This window comes from Pteropus vampyrus, unplaced genomic scaffold (genome assembly GCF_000151845.1).
Source record: "Pteropus vampyrus isolate Shadow unplaced genomic scaffold, Pvam_2.0 Scaffold71, whole genome shotgun sequence".
Taxonomy (NCBI): Eukaryota; Metazoa; Chordata; class Mammalia; order Chiroptera; family Pteropodidae; genus Pteropus; species Pteropus vampyrus.
In genome coordinates this window covers 630,629-639,350 of record NW_011888852.1, presented here as the reverse complement: position 1 = coordinate 639,350, position 8,722 = coordinate 630,629, and the positions used below count along the sequence as shown (strand labels likewise).

Here is an 8,722-nt window from a genome sequence, read left to right as displayed (position 1 = left end):
TGATTCTTTGACAGTCTTTGTGAAAACTTGCTGATTTTCATCAACGAGGAGTCCATTAAACGCTGTCATTTGGAAACTGGATGGATCAGGGATCCTATCACGCTCCAATCATCACGCAACAATTGCAGACCTTTCCAGCTGAGGAACAGATAACAGAAATTGTCCTGCCTGAGGCACTATAGTCTAATGTGATTAGAAATCAGGCAAAGTCTGGCTTCACTTGAGCTGTACTCCCCCACAGGCTGAATTATAGCTCTCCTACCAGTCCCACGGCGCTGAATGATGTCATGGGATCTGCAGTTGAGCGAGATGAAAGGGATAAAGCAGAACCCGCTGGCACTAGGCAGCTTCCAGCACACACACTCCACAACACAGCTTGGGAACCGAAAAGGCTACGGATCCAGCCACTCAGCCCAAGCTTGGGAGAACCACCGGTATTGCCTCCTTGAAAAAAAAGAAAAAAGAAAAAACAAAGAAAGAAAGAAAGGAAAACAACGCGATCCGTGTTAAACAAAAGAATTTGTGGACGAGGAGGCGGGAGGATGGCTACCTGCTGAAAGCGAACTTTCTTGATATCCATGCTTATATATAAACCTAGCCCTGCCTTTGATCCTCTGCGACCGATCACCGATCAGATTACTGGCATTTCATCTCCCTGCTCCTCTGCCTTTGATCTGCATGCTTAATTTCATTTTCCTGGATTTGAAGTTTCGTCTGGGCTTGTGCTGACATACAATTTTGGGAAGGTACAAGCATTTGGCACAGCAGAGCTGCCAAGGAGAAACTAAGTTGCCGAAAGGGTGAGTACTGGAAAGAGTTCAGCACGTTGCAGGTACAGCATTTTATATTTTGTTGTGGCTTTCGCTTCGCTTTTGCCTGTGTGTCCTCAGGGGGAAAAAAAAAAGTGGTTCTAATCCATTAGAAACAAGCGTTTCTATACTTGACTACTACATTGGGCTACATGTCTGTATCAGAGTAAATATGATACTGGATGCCATGTTAGGAGTTTGTACAAAAGGCTTTGCAATGTGTCATGCAAATCTTACTTGGAAATAAGTTGTTCAAACAGGACAAAAAGGAAGAGTGCTAACTTTAGCCCAGGACGATGCTGCAGCGCCTGTGGTCTGTAAGCTATAATTGCTCTTAAGTATTTTCAGGTTGCTTCGTTTAGTAAACAGGCGGTGGGACTGGATGCCAATGCTTTCCTTGTTTTCTTATATAAAAGAGTATAGTCCATCTGTGGCAATACTGTTTCTTTAGTTTATTTATTCTCTCACCTCCAAGACATAAACCTATCAAATGCATTTCTTTATGCGGTCTGTATCCTCGAGGGAATCACTGAAAAGGCATTCAAGTATGATTAAAGCCTTTTATGTGTAAAACTGAAGAATTTTAAAACAGTGAGGGTAAAGTTGCCTTAAGTTTGCTTTAAAAATCCTCTAGTGCTATTCTGTGACCTTTGAAAATAGCACAAGCCTGATTTACACAAACATTTACAAGGTTAATATTCCTAAATTAACATTTACTTTAAATTTATAGTGACAGCTGTTGTAAGTTACAATTTGCCAACAGTTTATGAAAACTATCTGAGTAATCAACAGTTATTATGTGATAAAGTTTTTAGTCACATTTCACTTTAGTTTATGCTCAACATGGCAAAGCCAGAATACATTGCTGGGCCGAATTTGAAAGTTAATTATTATGGGGTGTTTTTTTGTTTGTTTGTTTTGTGTGTGTGTGTTGTTTTTTGTCAGTTTAGTGATCTAACACACACACACAGAGTAAAATCTTTACATTGAGATGCAAATATTTATTACAGCGCAAAAGTAAGAGTTTCATGTTCACATTAGTTTATTTGGGTAAAATATTTAATCATCATCATAAGTATATTTTATGCTAGGCGAACCTCAAAGAAATTATGTGATAAGACCAGTTATTCTTTAGTCTGAAATTCTGATGAAACAGGAAAGGTCTAATGAGGCCCATTGCATATGTAATTAATTTTTCAGAGCCAATTAATTAAATTACTTTCTAAACTTGTCTCCTGATATTAGAAGGAGGGTAATTAGCACTGTTTGCTTAATTATAAAACTTTGATGGCTAAGTAGAGATTATTTAAAACTACTAAGCTGACTATATTTTTAAAATGTGTCAGTAAGAATTGAATCTAAAAGACTTAACTGTTGTTTATTAGTCATGCCGGGAGAGGCATTTAAGTTTTTGTTTTACTGACAGTGTAACAAAGCATGTTCACAATATTCTGGATTATCAGTTTAGGCTGATTTTTTTTTTTTTCATTTGTTTGCTTAAAATGTTCTCTTTAGATCACAAAAGTAGTATTAATGTTCACATTCAGATAAAGAAAATTAAGCTTTTAAAGTAAAGAATGGAGAAGATGCCTAAAGAAATAGTGTACTTAGGAACTCCATCATTTAGTTTAGATTTGGGATTTAAAATGTTTATTCTGTTACTAGGTTCATTTTAACAAAGTCAGGCTCTCCTCAGCACAAAACAAAAGAGAGAATTAGCAATTATCTGATTAATTTAGACTTCGTAGAAAACTAGCTTGGGCAAGTCAAGTCCTTGAAAATCCACTTCAGTGTCTGAATTAATTCAGATAATTGTTTACTTCTCGTGTCTTCGTTGAGAAATGAAAAAGATTCTATTTGATGTTAAAAGAAAGACGGCTATTGCTGAATGTACAGGTTCAGTCTCAAAAAGCATTTCAACGATCTCAACTGTGATTTTAGTAGATAAACTCCATAATACTTCTACCGAACGAAACCCTTATATTTTACGTTTCAAAGCCCTTTCCTATCTATTGCTTCAATGGCAGCTTTGTTACTGCAGAAAGTCCAACTCTTCAAAAGACTTTTATTTCTAGTCATGATTCTGTCACTGATTAGCTATGTGACCTTAAGAGAGTCACTTCACTCACTACTCAGTTTTCTCATGTGTGAAAGGAGGGAATTGATCGGATCATCTTCATGCAATAAGCAGGGTGGAATTTTTATAGCCACTTTACAGATGAGCAAACTGAGACTAGAGAAAAGTAATTTGACTCTCTTAACTAAGTTTACATGGCTAGTTTTCTAAGTCCTAGTCGGAAGTTCTTTCTGTTCACCATGCATAGTCCTGTTTTCGACAACTGCTAATGAAATGCACTGGGTAGTTGATCACAGATCAAAGTACATTTGAATGACAAAGATAGCCATTTCCTACTGCAGTACATTTTTTTGTTTCCAGGATAGATATGTCAGTCAACTGGATTAGTCTGGTTATTTCGCAACTGTTCTCTCTGCTTCTGTATTTCTAAGCAGTCTAAACACTGTCACTGCTACACACAATTTACCATCACAGTTAGAATAATTTTCACCAAAAATGTAATATATCAACTCAATGTGGAATTATATATATATTTGTGTGTGTCTGTGTGTGTGTATATATATGTATATAATTTTGGAATCATATAAGCACATCTTCGTGTGTTTCCAAGGAATTGCTATTTTCTTGGAAGATGTTAGAGAGGCTCCATGAAAAGTCATTGTTAATTAAAGGTTATTACTCCTCAGGGGAGAGTCCCAGTGAGATTTCCTGAGATTTCAGTTTGCAAATTCGATATGGGTTTGTACACGATGTGTGTTGTGTTCTACATTTGATTACATTGAGAATCCTTGAGCATCTTTTCATGAACTCTTTCTTTTCTTTCCTTGGAAAAAATGAATCTATTTCTTGTGAATAAATTTATATATTGACCGTAAAACATACACCTATATACTGTTCTCTAAGCCAATTAACAATCTGTCTCTCGTATTTTATCACCCTCATAAAGGTCTAATATAAAGCTTTATGGATGATTACTTCGTAACATTAACTCATATTTTTTTGTTTGCCAATTATTAATTAATCACTAATATTTATTGAATACTTGTGTGCAAGGCCCTCTAACAGTATTTTTAAAGCCACTATCTCATTTAAATGTATAATTAAATTTGTCATGGCTATTATTCAGATGAGGAAAATGAGTCTCAGAGAGGTTAAATAACGTATACAAAGTCACAGGACTAATTAAGTGACATCACTAGAGTATACCTGGGTCCTTTTTTTCTAGGGTTAGGGAGTTAATTCTTTCTGTTCTAAGAATTATATATAGCCGAACTCTATTAGCAAACACAGCCAAAATTTTGGCTAAAAAACGGGCTCTGTTTTGTTTTTTTTTTCTTTCTTTCGATTATATTTTGTGAGAGTTATTAGAAATTTTTGATAGAGTTTTCCATCACTTGGCCTAAGATCTTCAGCCATAAAAGACCTCAGGACATAATTTGTTCTTCCTCTGCTTCAGGACTGGACCAAATTTAAGCATCCACCATTGGTTTGGCTAGAGTCCCCTGTGATGGCAGAACCAGTTCAAAGCACCCCGAAAAACAAATAATTCGGCGCCCCTCTAAAGAGTGATTCTTTAAAAAATCATCGGCCCAATTTAGAGGAATAGGCTATGTACATGGGGGCAGAAGGAAGGTCCTTGATGGCTGTGCTTAGTTTCTCTTCTCCTGTCACATGTCATTCAGCTTTGGCTCCAAATCCACCCACTCAGAAGTTACTGAGTCTCACATCTTTAGATTGAAAAGTACTTTAACACCATCCACTGTGATTTATCTTTGCTCTTTAGCGAGAAGGGTGAAGTGAGGCGTTGAGCAACTTTATCACACCAACTCTGCAGCATAAATCACACTCCCTCTGAGATGAGTTCTGATAAGTACAGCTATCTCTATCTTGTTAAATGTCTGCAATACTCTGGCAGCCCTATGGCCTCGTGTCATGGGCTGCTGCCAAGCGAGCCTGCTCCTTAATTCAGCCATATGCAGAGGAGTCTGCCATATATACCCAGAAGTTGAGGAAGAGAGTCAATACCCATTTCTTCTTTCACTGAACACATGACAGAGTCTGGCCAACAGGGGTGTCATGAACTCACACAGACCAGTGCAAGTGCTACAACTTATACAAGCTGCTCTACAAATGTCACGAGCTGGACATTATATAAACTAAATAAATAACCTCCTTGGCCTTTATATATATTGCTTTATGCACTGGTGGTATGGTGAAGGGAGCTTGAATTTTGATTCTAGCTTTATTGTTAACTTGGCGTGTGACCTTGAGCATGTCACTCACTGTCTGGCTCCAGCCCTACATCGATAGCTTATAATTGGCAGCAATGGGTATTGGGAATTACTTAAGTAGCTGGGTCTTGGTTATTTTTCCCCTTATTTTCTTAACTATATTTGGCAAACTTTGTTAATCTTTGAGATTCCTACCCTCATTTATTAATTCATTCAACAAATTTTTAATGAGTAACTACCATGTGCCAGGCACTGTGAACTAACGGACAAAATTCAGAATTTTCATGTGGCTTGCATTCTACTCCATTTTCTCAAGGAATAGTGATTCACAATAGAAATTACCAAAAAGTCAAATAATTTTCCTATAACTTTTCTTCCAGTGAGCTAGGTTATCACTGAAACTGTTTTTCAAGAAGTCTGTTGCTTCATTAATTCAACTTTATTTTTGGAAAATGTTCTAAACAAATATACTTGGTATCAGCTTAGATATCACTAAAATTAACTTCAGAAAACCAACCTTTAATGCAGGGGTCCCCTGGGCCAAGGACAGGCAAGAACAGGGCTGCACAGCAGGAGGTGAGCATCTGGGGAGTGAGTGAAGCTTCATCTGTGTTTGCAGCTGCTCCCCAGCGCTAGCATCACCGCCTCAGCTCTACCTCAGATCATCAGGCATCAGATTCTCATGGGAGCACCGGTCCCTGGTGCCAAAAAGTTTGGGGACCTCTGCTTTAATGAAATCTTAGAAACAACGCTTTTACCAAGATCCTCATAACAATTTAGCTTTTACAGTAAAAATTTCAACCCATTCATAATAGTCAGTGTTTTAAAGGGAGAGAAAAATGCTTGCAGCCCTAATTCCAAGTATCGATTTCATTCTGAATGAGCCCAGGGGTCATATGATTCTTTTTGTACCACCTCTGGTGCTTAATTGTGGGCCTGGGTTCTCCTTCAGATACTGTCTCCAAATCATATATAGACTCAAAGTGGAAAATATTTATTGACTTAACATGCCTCTTCTTTACAGTAAGGTACACTTAATAGCTAGAGCACAGAGGTCCAATGCTTTGTCCTCGCTGTCAAACATCATTTCTATAATCATTCATATACCGATGCTAGCTATCGTCTGCCCCTACAAAAGGTATATTGCTGCTAATAATTAATGGCTGTCATTGAGTGAACACTTACCATGTACCAGGCGTTGGGCTAAGTGATCTCAATGCCTTATCTTATTTAACAACCACCAATGAAACGGCTCATTTTATAGCTGAAAAATTTTAGGGAGATTAAGTAACTTTTCCAAGGGCATGCAACTAGTGACTGGCCAAGTAGCATCCAAGACCAGATTATGGGGTCTCTCTCTCCAGTGAGTCAAGAGGCTCACTGGGAAGATCAATCACATGCGCATGAAATGTTTCATTCAGTGACTAATGAACATAATGTGTCACTGTCTCTAAGTACAAAAGCTGGCCCAAGAAAAAAGAACATTTGGCTAAAGTCGAAGAGCTAGTTCCTGAGCCAGCAGATTAAATTCCACTCAGAAAACATTTATTGAACATTTATGTGAATGTTTGATATTATCAGAGATAAGCACTACTTTGAAATCCTTGAGGAAGAAAGCTCGATCACAGATAACTCTGACACAAGCAAGTGTATCATTGTAGGGAGAAGACCACAGACCTTGGAGAGACTCACGACAGTTGTGGCTTTTGAGTTGGTCCTGAAATAGGAGCCAGGTTAAGTATATAAGGAATAGAGAGGTAGGGGAAACAGGTGAGTATGAAGAAGACGCTTAGAGACCAAAGGGAAGGGCAAGTTCAGGGCACTTTGAGGCAAGGCACACAGACCAGTTAGGCCAGAATATAAAGTGTATAGTCTAGATGAGAGAAAGATAAGTCTGAAAATGTGGGCGGAGCCCAAACCTGGAGATCTCTGAATGTGAATTCAAGGAGTATAGAAGCCACTCTTTACCATAAGGAACCCCTTGTTAATCTTTTCATTGGGCAGTGACAGTGATGACTGGCAGAGGGAAGCAGGTCCACTGGACAGAACAGCGGGGAGAAAGATTTGCCAGTGGGGGCAATATTCAGGTGAAAGGTGGGCAGGGCCCGGACTATGGTGGGGGTGGTGTGACGAAGAGGAAAAGAGGAAGCAGGGGCGAACGTGGGAGACCTTACAAGGAAGATGTAATAATTCAGCTTAAAAAAGATGGGCCGAGTGGCCTATGTGCTAGCCTGGCTCTGCGATATTAAGACAATAACAAGTGCTCTCAGGAGATGGATATCTATCTAGTTGAGGAAAGAAACCCAGCAAACAGATAACTTCCATATAATAACGGGCATGTTGGGCAGCACACCGAATCTGCAGTAGCACTAGGTAACGGCCGCCAGGTAGAGAAACGTACACTCACGTTGAGGTTCAAATAAGCTAGTGTATGTCACCTGTAGGTCGTTTACAAATAAGCCATTATCGTGACTTACATTCTCTCCGTGTTAGATTTGAAGTAGACAACGCCGCGATGTGACACTTGGGTCGATGATATTTTTAATGTATTTTTCGCAAGTGCCGAGTACAGCAAGCACTGTGGTGTTCTCAGTATGGGATCAGGAGATGTGCTTGTCAATAGTTAAGTCTAATAACTTATCCATTCACTGAACAAATATTTATGAAGAGGCTGCTGTGGTCCTTGGGGTATAGAAAACGTAGGATTTGGCTCGATCGGAAGAGACACAGCAGTCGTGTGGAGAAAACAAAACCAACACAAAGGACATGGTGGGTGCCTCTTTGTACCCAAAGTCATGCGCGGTATCTTGGGTTTGAAGATATTTTGTCCATTTATTATCCACTCACTGGACAGATGAAACAATAATTACATTACTATGGCGCTCTACTGCTGCAAAAGTACATTTTTACATACTTGACTCTTTCACTGCTTCCAGTAAAAGTGCAAAGTGGGCACCGTTAGCTCCCCTTCATAAATTTGCCAACTAAAGTTTAGAAGTTTCAGTGCCTTACACAAAGTACTGACGAAGGCAGGAAGCCCAGGCCCTGTGCTCTGCCGCATCGCCAGCGGCTTTGAGTTTGTTGAGTGACCCTGAGAGTGGCACGGGGCTGGTCTGGGCGTGGGGGAGGTAGCCACGGTTGACTAGGAAGCACCCGTGACCTCTAGAGGTTTGTGTCAGTGAACGAGCCTTGGGTGAGTATCTGCTGGACAAATCCAGCAATGAATGAATGAGGCGGCTCTTGGTGAGCTAGACCATCATGATGTTGATCGCCCCGAGGAAATGTGCCACACCGTTGTCGCGAGGGCTTTTTGCTCACATGCAGAAGCGGGCGCTGGGTAGACTGTGACCCTGCAAGGGAAAGGCACAAAGGTCCTGAGAAGATACGTGCCGAGTAGAAACGAAGGCTCCCTCCCTTCACTGGGGCAATTCCCCCAACACGACCCAGCTCTCGGTGGTGTCGGTGTCCCTCTCCCAGCCCCAGGTCTGCCTGGGGGACGCATTCACTGGCTCCCGCAGCCGCGGGGGGCGGGGGGCGGCCAGCGCCAGCGATCGAGGCCGGGAGCCCTGGCTGGGCGGGCGGAGGCTGCGAGGGGGCGCCGCAGA

General features: G+C 40.5%; 1 protein-coding gene across 1 annotated transcript in view; it reads left to right on the top strand.

The window, feature by feature from the left end:
- The first annotated feature begins 290 nt into the window (after positions 1-290).
- Positions 291-8,722, top strand: part of TNFRSF19 (TNF receptor superfamily member 19) — an 82,132-nt gene continuing 73,700 nt past the window's right edge. The window contains exon 1 of the mRNA XM_023531604.1: positions 291-800. The gene's annotated coding sequence lies outside the window, so the exon portion shown is untranslated. The remainder of the gene's footprint in view (positions 801-8,722) is intronic.